This window comes from Anomaloglossus baeobatrachus, unplaced genomic scaffold (assembly GCF_048569485.1).
Source record: "Anomaloglossus baeobatrachus isolate aAnoBae1 unplaced genomic scaffold, aAnoBae1.hap1 Scaffold_3981, whole genome shotgun sequence".
Lineage (NCBI taxonomy): Eukaryota > Metazoa > Chordata > Amphibia > Anura > Aromobatidae > Anomaloglossus > Anomaloglossus baeobatrachus.
Genome location: NW_027443319.1, coordinates 18492 through 36387, shown reverse-complemented (window position 1 = coordinate 36387; position 17896 = coordinate 18492). Strand labels below are relative to the sequence as shown.

The 17896-nt window shown below is 46.5% G+C and overlaps 11 non-coding genes across 11 annotated transcripts; all 11 read right to left on the bottom strand.

Moving 5' to 3' along the window:
• Positions 1-1288: 1288 nt before the first annotated feature.
• LOC142276428 (U2 spliceosomal RNA) lies at positions 1289-1479 on the bottom strand. Its single transcript, XR_012739875.1, has one exon. It is a non-coding gene; the product is annotated as a U2 spliceosomal RNA (small nuclear RNA).
• Positions 1480-2866: 1387 nt separating this feature from the next.
• LOC142276427 (U2 spliceosomal RNA) lies at positions 2867-3057 on the bottom strand. Its single transcript, XR_012739874.1, has one exon. It is a non-coding gene; the product is annotated as a U2 spliceosomal RNA (small nuclear RNA).
• Positions 3058-4444: 1387 nt separating this feature from the next.
• LOC142276425 (U2 spliceosomal RNA) lies at positions 4445-4635 on the bottom strand. The gene has a single exon (XR_012739873.1). It is a non-coding gene; the product is annotated as a U2 spliceosomal RNA (small nuclear RNA).
• A 1388-nt stretch (positions 4636-6023) lies between these two features.
• On the bottom strand, positions 6024-6214 carry LOC142276424 (U2 spliceosomal RNA). Its single transcript, XR_012739872.1, has one exon. It is a non-coding gene; the product is annotated as a U2 spliceosomal RNA (small nuclear RNA).
• A 1387-nt stretch (positions 6215-7601) lies between these two features.
• LOC142276423 (U2 spliceosomal RNA) lies at positions 7602-7792 on the bottom strand. Its single transcript, XR_012739871.1, has one exon. It is a non-coding gene; the product is annotated as a U2 spliceosomal RNA (small nuclear RNA).
• A 1387-nt stretch (positions 7793-9179) lies between these two features.
• On the bottom strand, positions 9180-9370 carry LOC142276422 (U2 spliceosomal RNA). Its single transcript, XR_012739870.1, has one exon. It is a non-coding gene; the product is annotated as a U2 spliceosomal RNA (small nuclear RNA).
• Positions 9371-10757: 1387 nt separating this feature from the next.
• On the bottom strand, positions 10758-10948 carry LOC142276421 (U2 spliceosomal RNA). Its single transcript, XR_012739869.1, has one exon. It is a non-coding gene; the product is annotated as a U2 spliceosomal RNA (small nuclear RNA).
• A 1387-nt stretch (positions 10949-12335) lies between these two features.
• On the bottom strand, positions 12336-12526 carry LOC142276420 (U2 spliceosomal RNA). Its single transcript, XR_012739868.1, has one exon. It is a non-coding gene; the product is annotated as a U2 spliceosomal RNA (small nuclear RNA).
• A 1387-nt stretch (positions 12527-13913) lies between these two features.
• LOC142276418 (U2 spliceosomal RNA) lies at positions 13914-14104 on the bottom strand. The gene has a single exon (XR_012739866.1). It is a non-coding gene; the product is annotated as a U2 spliceosomal RNA (small nuclear RNA).
• Positions 14105-15491: 1387 nt separating this feature from the next.
• LOC142276417 (U2 spliceosomal RNA) lies at positions 15492-15682 on the bottom strand. The gene has a single exon (XR_012739865.1). It is a non-coding gene; the product is annotated as a U2 spliceosomal RNA (small nuclear RNA).
• A 1387-nt stretch (positions 15683-17069) lies between these two features.
• LOC142276416 (U2 spliceosomal RNA) lies at positions 17070-17260 on the bottom strand. Its single transcript, XR_012739864.1, has one exon. It is a non-coding gene; the product is annotated as a U2 spliceosomal RNA (small nuclear RNA).
• Between the last annotated feature and the right edge of the window lie 636 nt (positions 17261-17896).

Genomic DNA, 17896 nt, shown 5'->3' with positions numbered 1-17896 from the left:
CATTTTGTCACCCAAGCCAACCCTTGAAAAGGCTGCTTTGCAGAGCCAAAACAAGAAGAATGGTGCGTTTTGCAGCCGCCGCCCACTGCAATGAATCTGAATAACTCCTCCTTTAGGGCGCAAGCAACTCCCCTCCCCCTTGCAGTCTTTCCAATTCACGATACAAAAAGACGGACAGGACAGGTTGCCTGACTTTCCGTCACTGCCACCCTTTGCCATCCTTACCCGTAGAAAGCCCTTTCATCATCCCCAAACCCTAATCTTTTCCCTTTCCTTCCCAGCCCCCAAACCCTGCCCTCTGTACCTTTCTCACCACCCGCTTCCCTTCTCCTGTCATCCCCCTACCACCCGGGAAAAAAAGAGATTGCCCCCTCCTTCCACTAGCCCACCCTCCCACCCAAAGAACAACTTCTTCTGCGCAGCTTGTTTTCTAGGCAGCAGCGCTATTGTGATGTCATCGGGGGGCATTGTGACAAGCCGCCAGTGTTCCGTCTCTTCATGTTGTGCACAGTTCAAACGGAAAATACATCAACAGGCAGACTACAGAAAAGCTTACTATCAAAGGTTAGAGGGGGGCTTTCTCAGAGGGCTTTTTACAGTTTTTCTATTCCCAATTAGCCGTTTAAGTGTACTTATTGAAAGTAGTAATTCTTTCATAGGCCGCCCTTTCTTAGTATTTGACGTTCCTTATATTGCGGTATGAGGCTTCGCAGTAGGTTGCAAACATTCATCACCCATGACTGTCCCCAATTGAGCTCAGAAGCTCAATGTCTATCATGACCTCTCTTTTAGAATGTCCAAGAGCAAGCAAACTATTCCTCCAGGAGAGGGCGCCAACAGACTACTAAAGAGATCATCATTACTCAAAGAAAACCCCAAAAACCAATGCATGATAGGAATAAACAGGTAACTTTCTTTGGAGTGGAAGCGGAGAGATCGCACCAGATGCCAATTCTAGATGTTATCACACCTGTGGTCACTGCAGCAGCAGGTGAATCCACTTTGTCCAAAAGGGATCTATTCCATTCAATTGCAAATGATCTAGATAAGACAGAGAACTGCAGCACGGGGACATAGCCGAGTTGGTCAGGTTGAGTGGTGATGAGTTTGCTATTTGGATGAATAAAGAAAGTCAAAAGTGTGAAAGATAAAAAACAAAAGGAGGAAGTGTGAAAAGTGAATGGGCCAAATTGAGGTGCATATGAAGACGTATGCTTTCTTCCAATTCATTAAATCGGGCTAATATGAATCAGGTGAATTGAGTTCTGCTTTTGGAAACTGGGTTAAGAAGGGGTGCACCGTTCCTGGAGGTACTGCAATACCAGGTCAATGCGTGGAGTGGACAGAGCAAGCTCTTTTTCCATCTCCCTGTTCTAAAAATCCATTTAATATATGGTCCCCAGATAGGGGACGTATCAGATATTAAACTGATAAGAACAGATACTACACTTGATCTTAGCCAAAAGGCCGAGAAGCGATAACCAGAATTGGTTTGGGCCTCGAGTGGCACCCTGGCCTATGCCGGACACATCTTAGGGAGAGAGAGCGAGAGGGAGACAAACCCACGCCTACACAAGACATTTTGTCACCCAAGCCAACCCTTGAAAAGGCTGCTTTGCAGAGCCAAAACAAGAAGAATGGTGCGTTTTGCAGCCGCCGCCCACTGCAATGAATCTGAATAACTCCTCCTTTAGGGCGCAAGCAACTCCCCTCCCCCTTGCAGTCTTTCCAATTCACGATACAAAAAGACGGACAGGACAGGTTGCCTGACTTTCCGTCACTGCCACCCTTTGCCATCCTTACCCGTAGAAAGCCCTTTCATCATCCCCAAACCCTAATCTTTTCCCTTTCCTTCCCAGCCCCCAAACCCTGCCCTCTGTACCTTTCTCACCACCCGCTTCCCTTCTCCTGTCATCCCCCTACCACCCGGGAAAAAAAGAGATTGCCCCCTCCTTCCACTAGCCCACCCTCCCACCCAAAGAACAACTTCTTCTGCGCAGCTTGTTTTCTAGGCAGCAGCGCTATTGTGATGTCATCGGGGGGCATTGTGACAAGCCGCCAGTGTTCCGTCTCTTCATGTTGTGCACAGTTCAAACGGAAAATACATCAACAGGCAGACTACAGAAAAGCTTACTATCAAAGGTTAGAGGGGGGCTTTCTCAGAGGGCTTTTTACAGTTTTTCTATTCCCAATTAGCCGTTTAAGTGTACTTATTGAAAGTAGTAATTCTTTCATAGGCCGCCCTTTCTTAGTATTTGACGTTCCTTATATTGCGGTATGAGGCTTCGCAGTAGGTTGCAAACATTCATCACCCATGACTGTCCCCAATTGAGCTCAGAAGCTCAATGTCTATCATGACCTCTCTTTTAGAATGTCCAAGAGCAAGCAAACTATTCCTCCAGGAGAGGGCGCCAACAGACTACTAAAGAGATCATCATTACTCAAAGAAAACCCCAAAAACCAATGCATGATAGGAATAAACAGGTAACTTTCTTTGGAGTGGAAGCGGAGAGATCGCACCAGATGCCAATTCTAGATGTTATCACACCTGTGGTCACTGCAGCAGCAGGTGAATCCACTTTGTCCAAAAGGGATCTATTCCATTCAATTGCAAATGATCTAGATAAGACAGAGAACTGCAGCACGGGGACATAGCCGAGTTGGTCAGGTTGAGTGGTGATGAGTTTGCTATTTGGATGAATAAAGAAAGTCAAAAGTGTGAAAGATAAAAAACAAAAGGAGGAAGTGTGAAAAGTGAATGGGCCAAATTGAGGTGCATATGAAGACGTATGCTTTCTTCCAATTCATTAAATCGGGCTAATATGAATCAGGTGAATTGAGTTCTGCTTTTGGAAACTGGGTTAAGAAGGGGTGCACCGTTCCTGGAGGTACTGCAATACCAGGTCAATGCGTGGAGTGGACAGAGCAAGCTCTTTTTCCATCTCCCTGTTCTAAAAATCCATTTAATATATGGTCCCCAGATAGGGGACGTATCAGATATTAAACTGATAAGAACAGATACTACACTTGATCTTAGCCAAAAGGCCGAGAAGCGATAACCAGAATTGGTTTGGGCCTCGAGTGGCACCCTGGCCTATGCCGGACACATCTTAGGGAGAGAGAGCGAGAGGGAGACAAACCCACGCCTACACAAGACATTTTGTCACCCAAGCCAACCCTTGAAAAGGCTGCTTTGCAGAGCCAAAACAAGAAGAATGGTGCGTTTTGCAGCCGCCGCCCACTGCAATGAATCTGAATAACTCCTCCTTTAGGGCGCAAGCAACTCCCCTCCCCCTTGCAGTCTTTCCAATTCACGATACAAAAAGACGGACAGGACAGGTTGCCTGACTTTCCGTCACTGCCACCCTTTGCCATCCTTACCCGTAGAAAGCCCTTTCATCATCCCCAAACCCTAATCTTTTCCCTTTCCTTCCCAGCCCCCAAACCCTGCCCTCTGTACCTTTCTCACCACCCGCTTCCCTTCTCCTGTCATCCCCCTACCACCCGGGAAAAAAAGAGATTGCCCCCTCCTTCCACTAGCCCACCCTCCCACCCAAAGAACAACTTCTTCTGCGCAGCTTGTTTTCTAGGCAGCAGCGCTATTGTGATGTCATCGGGGGGCATTGTGACAAGCCGCCAGTGTTCCGTCTCTTCATGTTGTGCACAGTTCAAACGGAAAATACATCAACAGGCAGACTACAGAAAAGCTTACTATCAAAGGTTAGAGGGGGGCTTTCTCAGAGGGCTTTTTACAGTTTTTCTATTCCCAATTAGCCGTTTAAGTGTACTTATTGAAAGTAGTAATTCTTTCATAGGCCGCCCTTTCTTAGTATTTGACGTTCCTTATATTGCGGTATGAGGCTTCGCAGTAGGTTGCAAACATTCATCACCCATGACTGTCCCCAATTGAGCTCAGAAGCTCAATGTCTATCATGACCTCTCTTTTAGAATGTCCAAGAGCAAGCAAACTATTCCTCCAGGAGAGGGCGCCAACAGACTACTAAAGAGATCATCATTACTCAAAGAAAACCCCAAAAACCAATGCATGATAGGAATAAACAGGTAACTTTCTTTGGAGTGGAAGCGGAGAGATCGCACCAGATGCCAATTCTAGATGTTATCACACCTGTGGTCACTGCAGCAGCAGGTGAATCCACTTTGTCCAAAAGGGATCTATTCCATTCAATTGCAAATGATCTAGATAAGACAGAGAACTGCAGCACGGGGACATAGCCGAGTTGGTCAGGTTGAGTGGTGATGAGTTTGCTATTTGGATGAATAAAGAAAGTCAAAAGTGTGAAAGATAAAAAACAAAAGGAGGAAGTGTGAAAAGTGAATGGGCCAAATTGAGGTGCATATGAAGACGTATGCTTTCTTCCAATTCATTAAATCGGGCTAATATGAATCAGGTGAATTGAGTTCTGCTTTTGGAAACTGGGTTAAGAAGGGGTGCACCGTTCCTGGAGGTACTGCAATACCAGGTCAATGCGTGGAGTGGACAGAGCAAGCTCTTTTTCCATCTCCCTGTTCTAAAAATCCATTTAATATATGGTCCCCAGATAGGGGACGTATCAGATATTAAACTGATAAGAACAGATACTACACTTGATCTTAGCCAAAAGGCCGAGAAGCGATAACCAGAATTGGTTTGGGCCTCGAGTGGCACCCTGGCCTATGCCGGACACATCTTAGGGAGAGAGAGCGAGAGGGAGACAAACCCACGCCTACACAAGACATTTTGTCACCCAAGCCAACCCTTGAAAAGGCTGCTTTGCAGAGCCAAAACAAGAAGAATGGTGCGTTTTGCAGCCGCCGCCCACTGCAATGAATCTGAATAACTCCTCCTTTAGGGCGCAAGCAACTCCCCTCCCCCTTGCAAGTCTTTCCAATTCACGATACAAAAAGACGGACAGGACAGGTTGCCTGACTTTCCGTCACTGCCACCCTTTGCCATCCTTACCCGTAGAAAGCCCTTTCATCATCCCCAAACCCTAATCTTTTCCCTTTCCTTCCCAGCCCCCAAACCCTGCCCTCTGTACCTTTCTCACCACCCGCTTCCCTTCTCCTGTCATCCCCCTACCACCCGGGAAAAAAAGAGATTGCCCCCTCCTTCCACTAGCCCACCCTCCCACCCAAAGAACAACTTCTTCTGCGCAGCTTGTTTTCTAGGCAGCAGCGCTATTGTGATGTCATCGGGGGGCATTGTGACAAGCCGCCAGTGTTCCGTCTCTTCATGTTGTGCACAGTTCAAACGGAAAATACATCAACAGGCAGACTACAGAAAAGCTTACTATCAAAGGTTAGAGGGGGGCTTTCTCAGAGGGCTTTTTACAGTTTTTCTATTCCCAATTAGCCGTTTAAGTGTACTTATTGAAAGTAGTAATTCTTTCATAGGCCGCCCTTTCTTAGTATTTGACGTTCCTTATATTGCGGTATGAGGCTTCGCAGTAGGTTGCAAACATTCATCACCCATGACTGTCCCCAATTGAGCTCAGAAGCTCAATGTCTATCATGACCTCTCTTTTAGAATGTCCAAGAGCAAGCAAACTATTCCTCCAGGAGAGGGCGCCAACAGACTACTAAAGAGATCATCATTACTCAAAGAAAACCCCAAAAACCAATGCATGATAGGAATAAACAGGTAACTTTCTTTGGAGTGGAAGCGGAGAGATCGCACCAGATGCCAATTCTAGATGTTATCACACCTGTGGTCACTGCAGCAGCAGGTGAATCCACTTTGTCCAAAAGGGATCTATTCCATTCAATTGCAAATGATCTAGATAAGACAGAGAACTGCAGCACGGGGACATAGCCGAGTTGGTCAGGTTGAGTGGTGATGAGTTTGCTATTTGGATGAATAAAGAAAGTCAAAAGTGTGAAAGATAAAAAACAAAAGGAGGAAGTGTGAAAAGTGAATGGGCCAAATTGAGGTGCATATGAAGACGTATGCTTTCTTCCAATTCATTAAATCGGGCTAATATGAATCAGGTGAATTGAGTTCTGCTTTTGGAAACTGGGTTAAGAAGGGGTGCACCGTTCCTGGAGGTACTGCAATACCAGGTCAATGCGTGGAGTGGACAGAGCAAGCTCTTTTTCCATCTCCCTGTTCTAAAAATCCATTTAATATATGGTCCCCAGATAGGGGACGTATCAGATATTAAACTGATAAGAACAGATACTACACTTGATCTTAGCCAAAAGGCCGAGAAGCGATAACCAGAATTGGTTTGGGCCTCGAGTGGCACCCTGGCCTATGCCGGACACATCTTAGGGAGAGAGAGCGAGAGGGAGACAAACCCACGCCTACACAAGACATTTTGTCACCCAAGCCAACCCTTGAAAAGGCTGCTTTGCAGAGCCAAAACAAGAAGAATGGTGCGTTTTGCAGCCGCCGCCCACTGCAATGAATCTGAATAACTCCTCCTTTAGGGCGCAAGCAACTCCCCTCCCCCTTGCAGTCTTTCCAATTCACGATACAAAAAGACGGACAGGACAGGTTGCCTGACTTTCCGTCACTGCCACCCTTTGCCATCCTTACCCGTAGAAAGCCCTTTCATCATCCCCAAACCCTAATCTTTTCCCTTTCCTTCCCAGCCCCCAAACCCTGCCCTCTGTACCTTTCTCACCACCCGCTTCCCTTCTCCTGTCATCCCCCTACCACCCGGGAAAAAAAGAGATTGCCCCCTCCTTCCACTAGCCCACCCTCCCACCCAAAGAACAACTTCTTCTGCGCAGCTTGTTTTCTAGGCAGCAGCGCTATTGTGATGTCATCGGGGGGCATTGTGACAAGCCGCCAGTGTTCCGTCTCTTCATGTTGTGCACAGTTCAAACGGAAAATACATCAACAGGCAGACTACAGAAAAGCTTACTATCAAAGGTTAGAGGGGGGCTTTCTCAGAGGGCTTTTTACAGTTTTTCTATTCCCAATTAGCCGTTTAAGTGTACTTATTGAAAGTAGTAATTCTTTCATAGGCCGCCCTTTCTTAGTATTTGACGTTCCTTATATTGCGGTATGAGGCTTCGCAGTAGGTTGCAAACATTCATCACCCATGACTGTCCCCAATTGAGCTCAGAAGCTCAATGTCTATCATGACCTCTCTTTTAGAATGTCCAAGAGCAAGCAAACTATTCCTCCAGGAGAGGGCGCCAACAGACTACTAAAGAGATCATCATTACTCAAAGAAAACCCCAAAAACCAATGCATGATAGGAATAAACAGGTAACTTTCTTTGGAGTGGAAGCGGAGAGATCGCACCAGATGCCAATTCTAGATGTTATCACACCTGTGGTCACTGCAGCAGCAGGTGAATCCACTTTGTCCAAAAGGGATCTATTCCATTCAATTGCAAATGATCTAGATAAGACAGAGAACTGCAGCACGGGGACATAGCCGAGTTGGTCAGGTTGAGTGGTGATGAGTTTGCTATTTGGATGAATAAAGAAAGTCAAAAGTGTGAAAGATAAAAAACAAAAGGAGGAAGTGTGAAAAGTGAATGGGCCAAATTGAGGTGCATATGAAGACGTATGCTTTCTTCCAATTCATTAAATCGGGCTAATATGAATCAGGTGAATTGAGTTCTGCTTTTGGAAACTGGGTTAAGAAGGGGTGCACCGTTCCTGGAGGTACTGCAATACCAGGTCAATGCGTGGAGTGGACAGAGCAAGCTCTTTTTCCATCTCCCTGTTCTAAAAATCCATTTAATATATGGTCCCCAGATAGGGGACGTATCAGATATTAAACTGATAAGAACAGATACTACACTTGATCTTAGCCAAAAGGCCGAGAAGCGATAACCAGAATTGGTTTGGGCCTCGAGTGGCACCCTGGCCTATGCCGGACACATCTTAGGGAGAGAGAGCGAGAGGGAGACAAACCCACGCCTACACAAGACATTTTGTCACCCAAGCCAACCCTTGAAAAGGCTGCTTTGCAGAGCCAAAACAAGAAGAATGGTGCGTTTTGCAGCCGCCGCCCACTGCAATGAATCTGAATAACTCCTCCTTTAGGGCGCAAGCAACTCCCCTCCCCCTTGCAGTCTTTCCAATTCACGATACAAAAAGACGGACAGGACAGGTTGCCTGACTTTCCGTCACTGCCACCCTTTGCCATCCTTACCCGTAGAAAGCCCTTTCATCATCCCCAAACCCTAATCTTTTCCCTTTCCTTCCCAGCCCCCAAACCCTGCCCTCTGTACCTTTCTCACCACCCGCTTCCCTTCTCCTGTCATCCCCCTACCACCCGGGAAAAAAAGAGATTGCCCCCTCCTTCCACTAGCCCACCCTCCCACCCAAAGAACAACTTCTTCTGCGCAGCTTGTTTTCTAGGCAGCAGCGCTATTGTGATGTCATCGGGGGGCATTGTGACAAGCCGCCAGTGTTCCGTCTCTTCATGTTGTGCACAGTTCAAACGGAAAATACATCAACAGGCAGACTACAGAAAAGCTTACTATCAAAGGTTAGAGGGGGGCTTTCTCAGAGGGCTTTTTACAGTTTTTCTATTCCCAATTAGCCGTTTAAGTGTACTTATTGAAAGTAGTAATTCTTTCATAGGCCGCCCTTTCTTAGTATTTGACGTTCCTTATATTGCGGTATGAGGCTTCGCAGTAGGTTGCAAACATTCATCACCCATGACTGTCCCCAATTGAGCTCAGAAGCTCAATGTCTATCATGACCTCTCTTTTAGAATGTCCAAGAGCAAGCAAACTATTCCTCCAGGAGAGGGCGCCAACAGACTACTAAAGAGATCATCATTACTCAAAGAAAACCCCAAAAACCAATGCATGATAGGAATAAACAGGTAACTTTCTTTGGAGTGGAAGCGGAGAGATCGCACCAGATGCCAATTCTAGATGTTATCACACCTGTGGTCACTGCAGCAGCAGGTGAATCCACTTTGTCCAAAAGGGATCTATTCCATTCAATTGCAAATGATCTAGATAAGACAGAGAACTGCAGCACGGGGACATAGCCGAGTTGGTCAGGTTGAGTGGTGATGAGTTTGCTATTTGGATGAATAAAGAAAGTCAAAAGTGTGAAAGATAAAAAACAAAAGGAGGAAGTGTGAAAAGTGAATGGGCCAAATTGAGGTGCATATGAAGACGTATGCTTTCTTCCAATTCATTAAATCGGGCTAATATGAATCAGGTGAATTGAGTTCTGCTTTTGGAAACTGGGTTAAGAAGGGGTGCACCGTTCCTGGAGGTACTGCAATACCAGGTCAATGCGTGGAGTGGACAGAGCAAGCTCTTTTTCCATCTCCCTGTTCTAAAAATCCATTTAATATATGGTCCCCAGATAGGGGACGTATCAGATATTAAACTGATAAGAACAGATACTACACTTGATCTTAGCCAAAAGGCCGAGAAGCGATAACCAGAATTGGTTTGGGCCTCGAGTGGCACCCTGGCCTATGCCGGACACATCTTAGGGAGAGAGAGCGAGAGGGAGACAAACCCACGCCTACACAAGACATTTTGTCACCCAAGCCAACCCTTGAAAAGGCTGCTTTGCAGAGCCAAAACAAGAAGAATGGTGCGTTTTGCAGCCGCCGCCCACTGCAATGAATCTGAATAACTCCTCCTTTAGGGCGCAAGCAACTCCCCTCCCCCTTGCAGTCTTTCCAATTCACGATACAAAAAGACGGACAGGACAGGTTGCCTGACTTTCCGTCACTGCCACCCTTTGCCATCCTTACCCGTAGAAAGCCCTTTCATCATCCCCAAACCCTAATCTTTTCCCTTTCCTTCCCAGCCCCCAAACCCTGCCCTCTGTACCTTTCTCACCACCCGCTTCCCTTCTCCTGTCATCCCCCTACCACCCGGGAAAAAAAGAGATTGCCCCCTCCTTCCACTAGCCCACCCTCCCACCCAAAGAACAACTTCTTCTGCGCAGCTTGTTTTCTAGGCAGCAGCGCTATTGTGATGTCATCGGGGGGCATTGTGACAAGCCGCCAGTGTTCCGTCTCTTCATGTTGTGCACAGTTCAAACGGAAAATACATCAACAGGCAGACTACAGAAAAGCTTACTATCAAAGGTTAGAGGGGGGCTTTCTCAGAGGGCTTTTTACAGTTTTTCTATTCCCAATTAGCCGTTTAAGTGTACTTATTGAAAGTAGTAATTCTTTCATAGGCCGCCCTTTCTTAGTATTTGACGTTCCTTATATTGCGGTATGAGGCTTCGCAGTAGGTTGCAAACATTCATCACCCATGACTGTCCCCAATTGAGCTCAGAAGCTCAATGTCTATCATGACCTCTCTTTTAGAATGTCCAAGAGCAAGCAAACTATTCCTCCAGGAGAGGGCGCCAACAGACTACTAAAGAGATCATCATTACTCAAAGAAAACCCCAAAAACCAATGCATGATAGGAATAAACAGGTAACTTTCTTTGGAGTGGAAGCGGAGAGATCGCACCAGATGCCAATTCTAGATGTTATCACACCTGTGGTCACTGCAGCAGCAGGTGAATCCACTTTGTCCAAAAGGGATCTATTCCATTCAATTGCAAATGATCTAGATAAGACAGAGAACTGCAGCACGGGGACATAGCCGAGTTGGTCAGGTTGAGTGGTGATGAGTTTGCTATTTGGATGAATAAAGAAAGTCAAAAGTGTGAAAGATAAAAAACAAAAGGAGGAAGTGTGAAAAGTGAATGGGCCAAATTGAGGTGCATATGAAGACGTATGCTTTCTTCCAATTCATTAAATCGGGCTAATATGAATCAGGTGAATTGAGTTCTGCTTTTGGAAACTGGGTTAAGAAGGGGTGCACCGTTCCTGGAGGTACTGCAATACCAGGTCAATGCGTGGAGTGGACAGAGCAAGCTCTTTTTCCATCTCCCTGTTCTAAAAATCCATTTAATATATGGTCCCCAGATAGGGGACGTATCAGATATTAAACTGATAAGAACAGATACTACACTTGATCTTAGCCAAAAGGCCGAGAAGCGATAACCAGAATTGGTTTGGGCCTCGAGTGGCACCCTGGCCTATGCCGGACACATCTTAGGGAGAGAGAGCGAGAGGGAGACAAACCCACGCCTACACAAGACATTTTGTCACCCAAGCCAACCCTTGAAAAGGCTGCTTTGCAGAGCCAAAACAAGAAGAATGGTGCGTTTTGCAGCCGCCGCCCACTGCAATGAATCTGAATAACTCCTCCTTTAGGGCGCAAGCAACTCCCCTCCCCCTTGCAGTCTTTCCAATTCACGATACAAAAAGACGGACAGGACAGGTTGCCTGACTTTCCGTCACTGCCACCCTTTGCCATCCTTACCCGTAGAAAGCCCTTTCATCATCCCCAAACCCTAATCTTTTCCCTTTCCTTCCCAGCCCCCAAACCCTGCCCTCTGTACCTTTCTCACCACCCGCTTCCCTTCTCCTGTCATCCCCCTACCACCCGGGAAAAAAAGAGATTGCCCCCTCCTTCCACTAGCCCACCCTCCCACCCAAAGAACAACTTCTTCTGCGCAGCTTGTTTTCTAGGCAGCAGCGCTATTGTGATGTCATCGGGGGGCATTGTGACAAGCCGCCAGTGTTCCGTCTCTTCATGTTGTGCACAGTTCAAACGGAAAATACATCAACAGGCAGACTACAGAAAAGCTTACTATCAAAGGTTAGAGGGGGGCTTTCTCAGAGGGCTTTTTACAGTTTTTCTATTCCCAATTAGCCGTTTAAGTGTACTTATTGAAAGTAGTAATTCTTTCATAGGCCGCCCTTTCTTAGTATTTGACGTTCCTTATATTGCGGTATGAGGCTTCGCAGTAGGTTGCAAACATTCATCACCCATGACTGTCCCCAATTGAGCTCAGAAGCTCAATGTCTATCATGACCTCTCTTTTAGAATGTCCAAGAGCAAGCAAACTATTCCTCCAGGAGAGGGCGCCAACAGACTACTAAAGAGATCATCATTACTCAAAGAAAACCCCAAAAACCAATGCATGATAGGAATAAACAGGTAACTTTCTTTGGAGTGGAAGCGGAGAGATCGCACCAGATGCCAATTCTAGATGTTATCACACCTGTGGTCACTGCAGCAGCAGGTGAATCCACTTTGTCCAAAAGGGATCTATTCCATTCAATTGCAAATGATCTAGATAAGACAGAAATCTGCAGCACGGGGACATAGCCGAGTTGGTCAGGTTGAGTGGTGATGAGTTTGCTATTTGGATGAATAAAGAAAGTCAAAAGTGTGAAAGATAAAAAACAAAAGGAGGAAGTGTGAAAAGTGAATGGGCCAAATTGAGGTGCATATGAAGACGTATGCTTTCTTCCAATTCATTAAATCGGGCTAATATGAATCAGGTGAATTGAGTTCTGCTTTTGGAAACTGGGTTAAGAAGGGGTGCACCGTTCCTGGAGGTACTGCAATACCAGGTCAATGCGTGGAGTGGACAGAGCAAGCTCTTTTTCCATCTCCCTGTTCTAAAAATCCATTTAATATATGGTCCCCAGATAGGGGACGTATCAGATATTAAACTGATAAGAACAGATACTACACTTGATCTTAGCCAAAAGGCCGAGAAGCGATAACCAGAATTGGTTTGGGCCTCGAGTGGCACCCTGGCCTATGCCGGACACATCTTAGGGAGAGAGAGCGAGAGGGAGACAAACCCACGCCTACACAAGACATTTTGTCACCCAAGCCAACCCTTGAAAAGGCTGCTTTGCAGAGCCAAAACAAGAAGAATGGTGCGTTTTGCAGCCGCCGCCCACTGCAATGAATCTGAATAACTCCTCCTTTAGGGCGCAAGCAACTCCCCTCCCCCTTGCAGTCTTTCCAATTCACGATACAAAAAGACGGACAGGACAGGTTGCCTGACTTTCCGTCACTGCCACCCTTTGCCATCCTTACCCGTAGAAAGCCCTTTCATCATCCCCAAACCCTAATCTTTTCCCTTTCCTTCCCAGCCCCCAAACCCTGCCCTCTGTACCTTTCTCACCACCCGCTTACCTTCTCCTGTCATCCCCCTACCACCCGGGAAAAAAAGAGATTGCCCCCTCCTTCCACTAGCCCACCCTCCCACCCAAAGAACAACTTCTTCTGCGCAGCTTGTTTTCTAGGCAGCAGCGCTATTGTGATGTCATCGGGGGGCATTGTGACAAGCCGCCAGTGTTCCGTCTCTTCATGTTGTGCACAGTTCAAACGGAAAATACATCAACAGGCAGACTACAGAAAAGCTTACTATCAAAGGTTAGAGGGGGGCTTTCTCAGAGGGCTTTTTACAGTTTTTCTATTCCCAATTAGCCGTTTAAGTGTACTTATTGAAAGTAGTAATTCTTTCATAGGCCGCCCTTTCTTAGTATTTGACGTTCCTTATATTGCGGTATGAGGCTTCGCAGTAGGTTGCAAACATTCATCACCCATGACTGTCCCCAATTGAGCTCAGAAGCTCAATGTCTATCATGACCTCTCTTTTAGAATGTCCAAGAGCAAGCAAACTATTCCTCCAGGAGAGGGCGCCAACAGACTACTAAAGAGATCATCATTACTCAAAGAAAACCCCAAAAACCAATGCATGATAGGAATAAACAGGTAACTTTCTTTGGAGTGGAAGCGGAGAGATCGCACCAGATGCCAATTCTAGATGTTATCACACCTGTGGTCACTGCAGCAGCAGGTGAATCCACTTTGTCCAAAAGGGATCTATTCCATTCAATTGCAAATGATCTAGATAAGACAGAGAACTGCAGCACGGGGACATAGCCGAGTTGGTCAGGTTGAGTGGTGATGAGTTTGCTATTTGGATGAATAAAGAAAGTCAAAAGTGTGAAAGATAAAAAACAAAAGGAGGAAGTGTGAAAAGTGAATGGGCCAAATTGAGGTGCATATGAAGACGTATGCTTTCTTCCAATTCATTAAATCGGGCTAATATGAATCAGGTGAATTGAGTTCTGCTTTTGGAAACTGGGTTAAGAAGGGGTGCACCGTTCCTGGAGGTACTGCAATACCAGGTCAATGCGTGGAGTGGACAGAGCAAGCTCTTTTTCCATCTCCCTGTTCTAAAAATCCATTTAATATATGGTCCCCAGATAGGGGACGTATCAGATATTAAACTGATAAGAACAGATACTACACTTGATCTTAGCCAAAAGGCCGAGAAGCGATAACCAGAATTGGTTTGGGCCTCGAGTGGCACCCTGGCCTATGCCGGACACATCTTAGGGAGAGAGAGCGAGAGGGAGACAAACCCACGCCTACACAAGACATTTTGTCACCCAAGCCAACCCTTGAAAAGGCTGCTTTGCAGAGCCAAAACAAGAAGAATGGTGCGTTTTGCAGCCGCCGCCCACTGCAATGAATCTGAATAACTCCTCCTTTAGGGCGCAAGCAACTCCCCTCCCCCTTGCAGTCTTTCCAATTCACGATACAAAAAGACGGACAGGACAGGTTGCCTGACTTTCCGTCACTGCCACCCTTTGCCATCCTTACCCGTAGAAAGCCCTTTCATCATCCCCAAACCCTAATCTTTTCCCTTTCCTTCCCAGCCCCCAAACCCTGCCCTCTGTACCTTTCTCACCACCCGCTTCCCTTCTCCTGTCATCCCCCTACCACCCGGGAAAAAAAGAGATTGCCCCCTCCTTCCACTAGCCCACCCTCCCACCCAAAGAACAACTTCTTCTGCGCAGCTTGTTTTCTAGGCAGCAGCGCTATTGTGATGTCATCGGGGGGCATTGTGACAAGCCGCCAGTGTTCCGTCTCTTCATGTTGTGCACAGTTCAAACGGAAAATACATCAACAGGCAGACTACAGAAAAGCTTACTATCAAAGGTTAGAGGGGGGCTTTCTCAGAGGGCTTTTTACAGTTTTTCTATTCCCAATTAGCCGTTTAAGTGTACTTATTGAAAGTAGTAATTCTTTCATAGGCCGCCCTTTCTTAGTATTTGACGTTCCTTATATTGCGGTATGAGGCTTCGCAGTAGGTTGCAAACATTCATCACCCATGACTGTCCCCAATTGAGCTCAGAAGCTCAATGTCTATCATGACCTCTCTTTTAGAATGTCCAAGAGCAAGCAAACTATTCCTCCAGGAGAGGGCGCCAACAGACTACTAAAGAGATCATCATTACTCAAAGAAAACCCCAAAAACCAATGCATGATAGGAATAAACAGGTAACTTTCTTTGGAGTGGAAGCGGAGAGATCGCACCAGATGCCAATTCTAGATGTTATCACACCTGTGGTCACTGCAGCAGCAGGTGAATCCACTTTGTCCAAAAGGGATCTATTCCATTCAATTGCAAATGATCTAGATAAGACAGAGAACTGCAGCACGGGGACATAGCCGAGTTGGTCAGGTTGAGTGGTGATGAGTTTGCTATTTGGATGAATAAAGAAAGTCAAAAGTGTGAAAGATAAAAAACAAAAGGAGGAAGTGTGAAAAGTGAATGGGCCAAATTGAGGTGCATATGAAGACGTATGCTTTCTTCCAATTCATTAAATCGGGCTAATATGAATCAGGTGAATTGAGTTCTGCTTTTGGAAACTGGGTTAAGAAGGGGTGCACCGTTCCTGGAGGTACTGCAATACCAGGTCAATGCGTGGAGTGGACAGAGCAAGCTCTTTTTCCATCTCCCTGTTCTAAAAATCCATTTAATATATGGTCCCCAGATAGGGGACGTATCAGATATTAAACTGATAAGAACAGATACTACACTTGATCTTAGCCAAAAGGCCGAGAAGCGATAACCAGAATTGGTTTGGGCCTCGAGTGGCACCCTGGCCTATGCCGGACACATCTTAGGGAGAGAGAGCGAGAGGGAGACAAACCCACGCCTACACAAGACATTTTGTCACCCAAGCCAACCCTTGAAAAGGCTGCTTTGCAGAGCCAAAACAAGAAGAATGGTGCGTTTTGCAGCCGCCGCCCACTGCAATGAATCTGAATAACTCCTCCTTTAGGGCGCAAGCAACTCCCCTCCCCCTTGCAGTCTTTCCAATTCACGATACAAAAAGACGGACAGGACAGGTTGCCTGACTTTCCGTCACTGCCACCCTTTGCCATCCTTACCCGTAGAAAGCCCTTTCATCATCCCCAAACCCTAATCTTTTCCCTTTCCTTCCCAGCCCCCAAACCCTGCCCTCTGTACCTTTCTCACCACCCGCTTCCCTTCTCCTGTCATCCCCCTACCACCCGGGAAAAAAAGAGATTGCCCCCTCCTTCCACTAGCCCACCCTCCCACCCAAAGAACAACTTCTTCTGCGCAGCTTGTTTTCTAGGCAGCAGCGCTATTGTGATGTCATCGGGGGGCATTGTGACAAGCCGCCAGTGTTCCGTCTCTTCATGTTGTGCACAGTTCAAACGGAAAATACATCAACAGGCAGACTACAGAAAAGCTTACTATCAAAGGTTAGAGGGGGGCTTTCTCAGAGGGCTTTTTACAGTTTTTCTATTCCCAATTAGCCGTTTAAGTGTACTTATTGAAAGTAGTAATTCTTTCATAGGCCGCCCTTTCTTAGTATTTGACGTTCCTTATATTGCGGTATGAGGCTTCGCAGTAGGTTGCAAACATTCATCACCCATGACTGTCCCCAATTGAGCTCAGAAGCTCAATGTCTATCATGACCTCTCTTTTAGAATGTCCAAGAGCAAGCAAACTATTCCTCCAGGAGAGGGCGCCAACAGACTACTAAAGAGATCATCATTACTCAAAGAAAACCCCAAAAACCAATGCATGATAGGAATAAACAGTTAACTTTCTTTGGAGTGGAAGCGGAGAGATCGCACCAGATGCCAATTCTAGATGTTATCACACCTGTGGTCACTGCAGCAGCAGGTGAATCCACTTTGTCCAAAAGGGATCTATTCCATTCAATTGCAAATGATCTAGATAAGACAGAGAACTGCAGCACGGGGACATAGCCGAGTTGGTCAGGTTGAGTGGTGATGAGTTTGCTATTTGGATGAATAAAGAAAGTCAAAAGTGTGAAAGATAAAAAACAAAAGGAGGAAGTGTGAAAAGTGAATGGGCCAAATTGAGGTGCATATGAAGACGTATGCTTTCTTCCAATTCATTAAATCGGGCTAATATGAATCAGGTGAATTGAGTTCTGCTTTTGGAAACTGGGTTAAGAAGGGGTGCACCGTTCCTGGAGGTACTGCAATACCAGGTCAATGCGTGGAGTGGACAGAGCAAGCTCTTTTTCCATCTCCCTGTTCTAAAAATCCATTTAATATATGGTCCCCAGATAGGGGACGTATCAGATATTAAACTGATAAGAACAGATACTACACTTGATCTTAGCCAAAAGGCCGAGAAGCGATAACCAGAATTGGTTTGGGCCTCGAGTGGCACCCTGGCCTATGCCGGACACATCTTAGGGAGAGAGAGCGAGAGGGAGACAAACCCACGCCTACACAAGACATTTTGTCACCCAAGCCAACCCTTGAAAAGGCTGCTTTGCAGAGCCAAAACAAGAAGAATGGTGCGTTTTGCAGCCGCCGCCCACTGCAATGAATCTGAATAACTCCTCCTTTAGGGCGCAAGCAACTCCCCTCCCCCTTGCAGTCTTTCCAATTCACGATACAAAAAGACGGACAGGACAGGTTGCCTGACTTTCCGTCACTGCCACCCTTTGCCATCCTTACCCGTAGAAAGCCCTTTCATCATCCCCAAACCCTAATCTTTTCCCTTTCCTTCCCAGCCCCCAAACCCTGCCCTCTGTACCTTTCTCACCACCCGCTTCCCTTCTCCTGTCATCCCCCTACCACCCGGGAAAAAAAGAGATTGCCCCCTCCTTCCACTAGCCCACCCTCCCACCCAAAGAACAACTTCTTCTGCGCAGCTTGTTTTCTAGGCAGCAGCGCTATTGTGATGTCATCGGGGGGCATTGTGACAAGCCGCCAGTGTTCCGTCTCTTCATGTTGTGCACAGTTCAAACGGAAAATACATCAACAGGC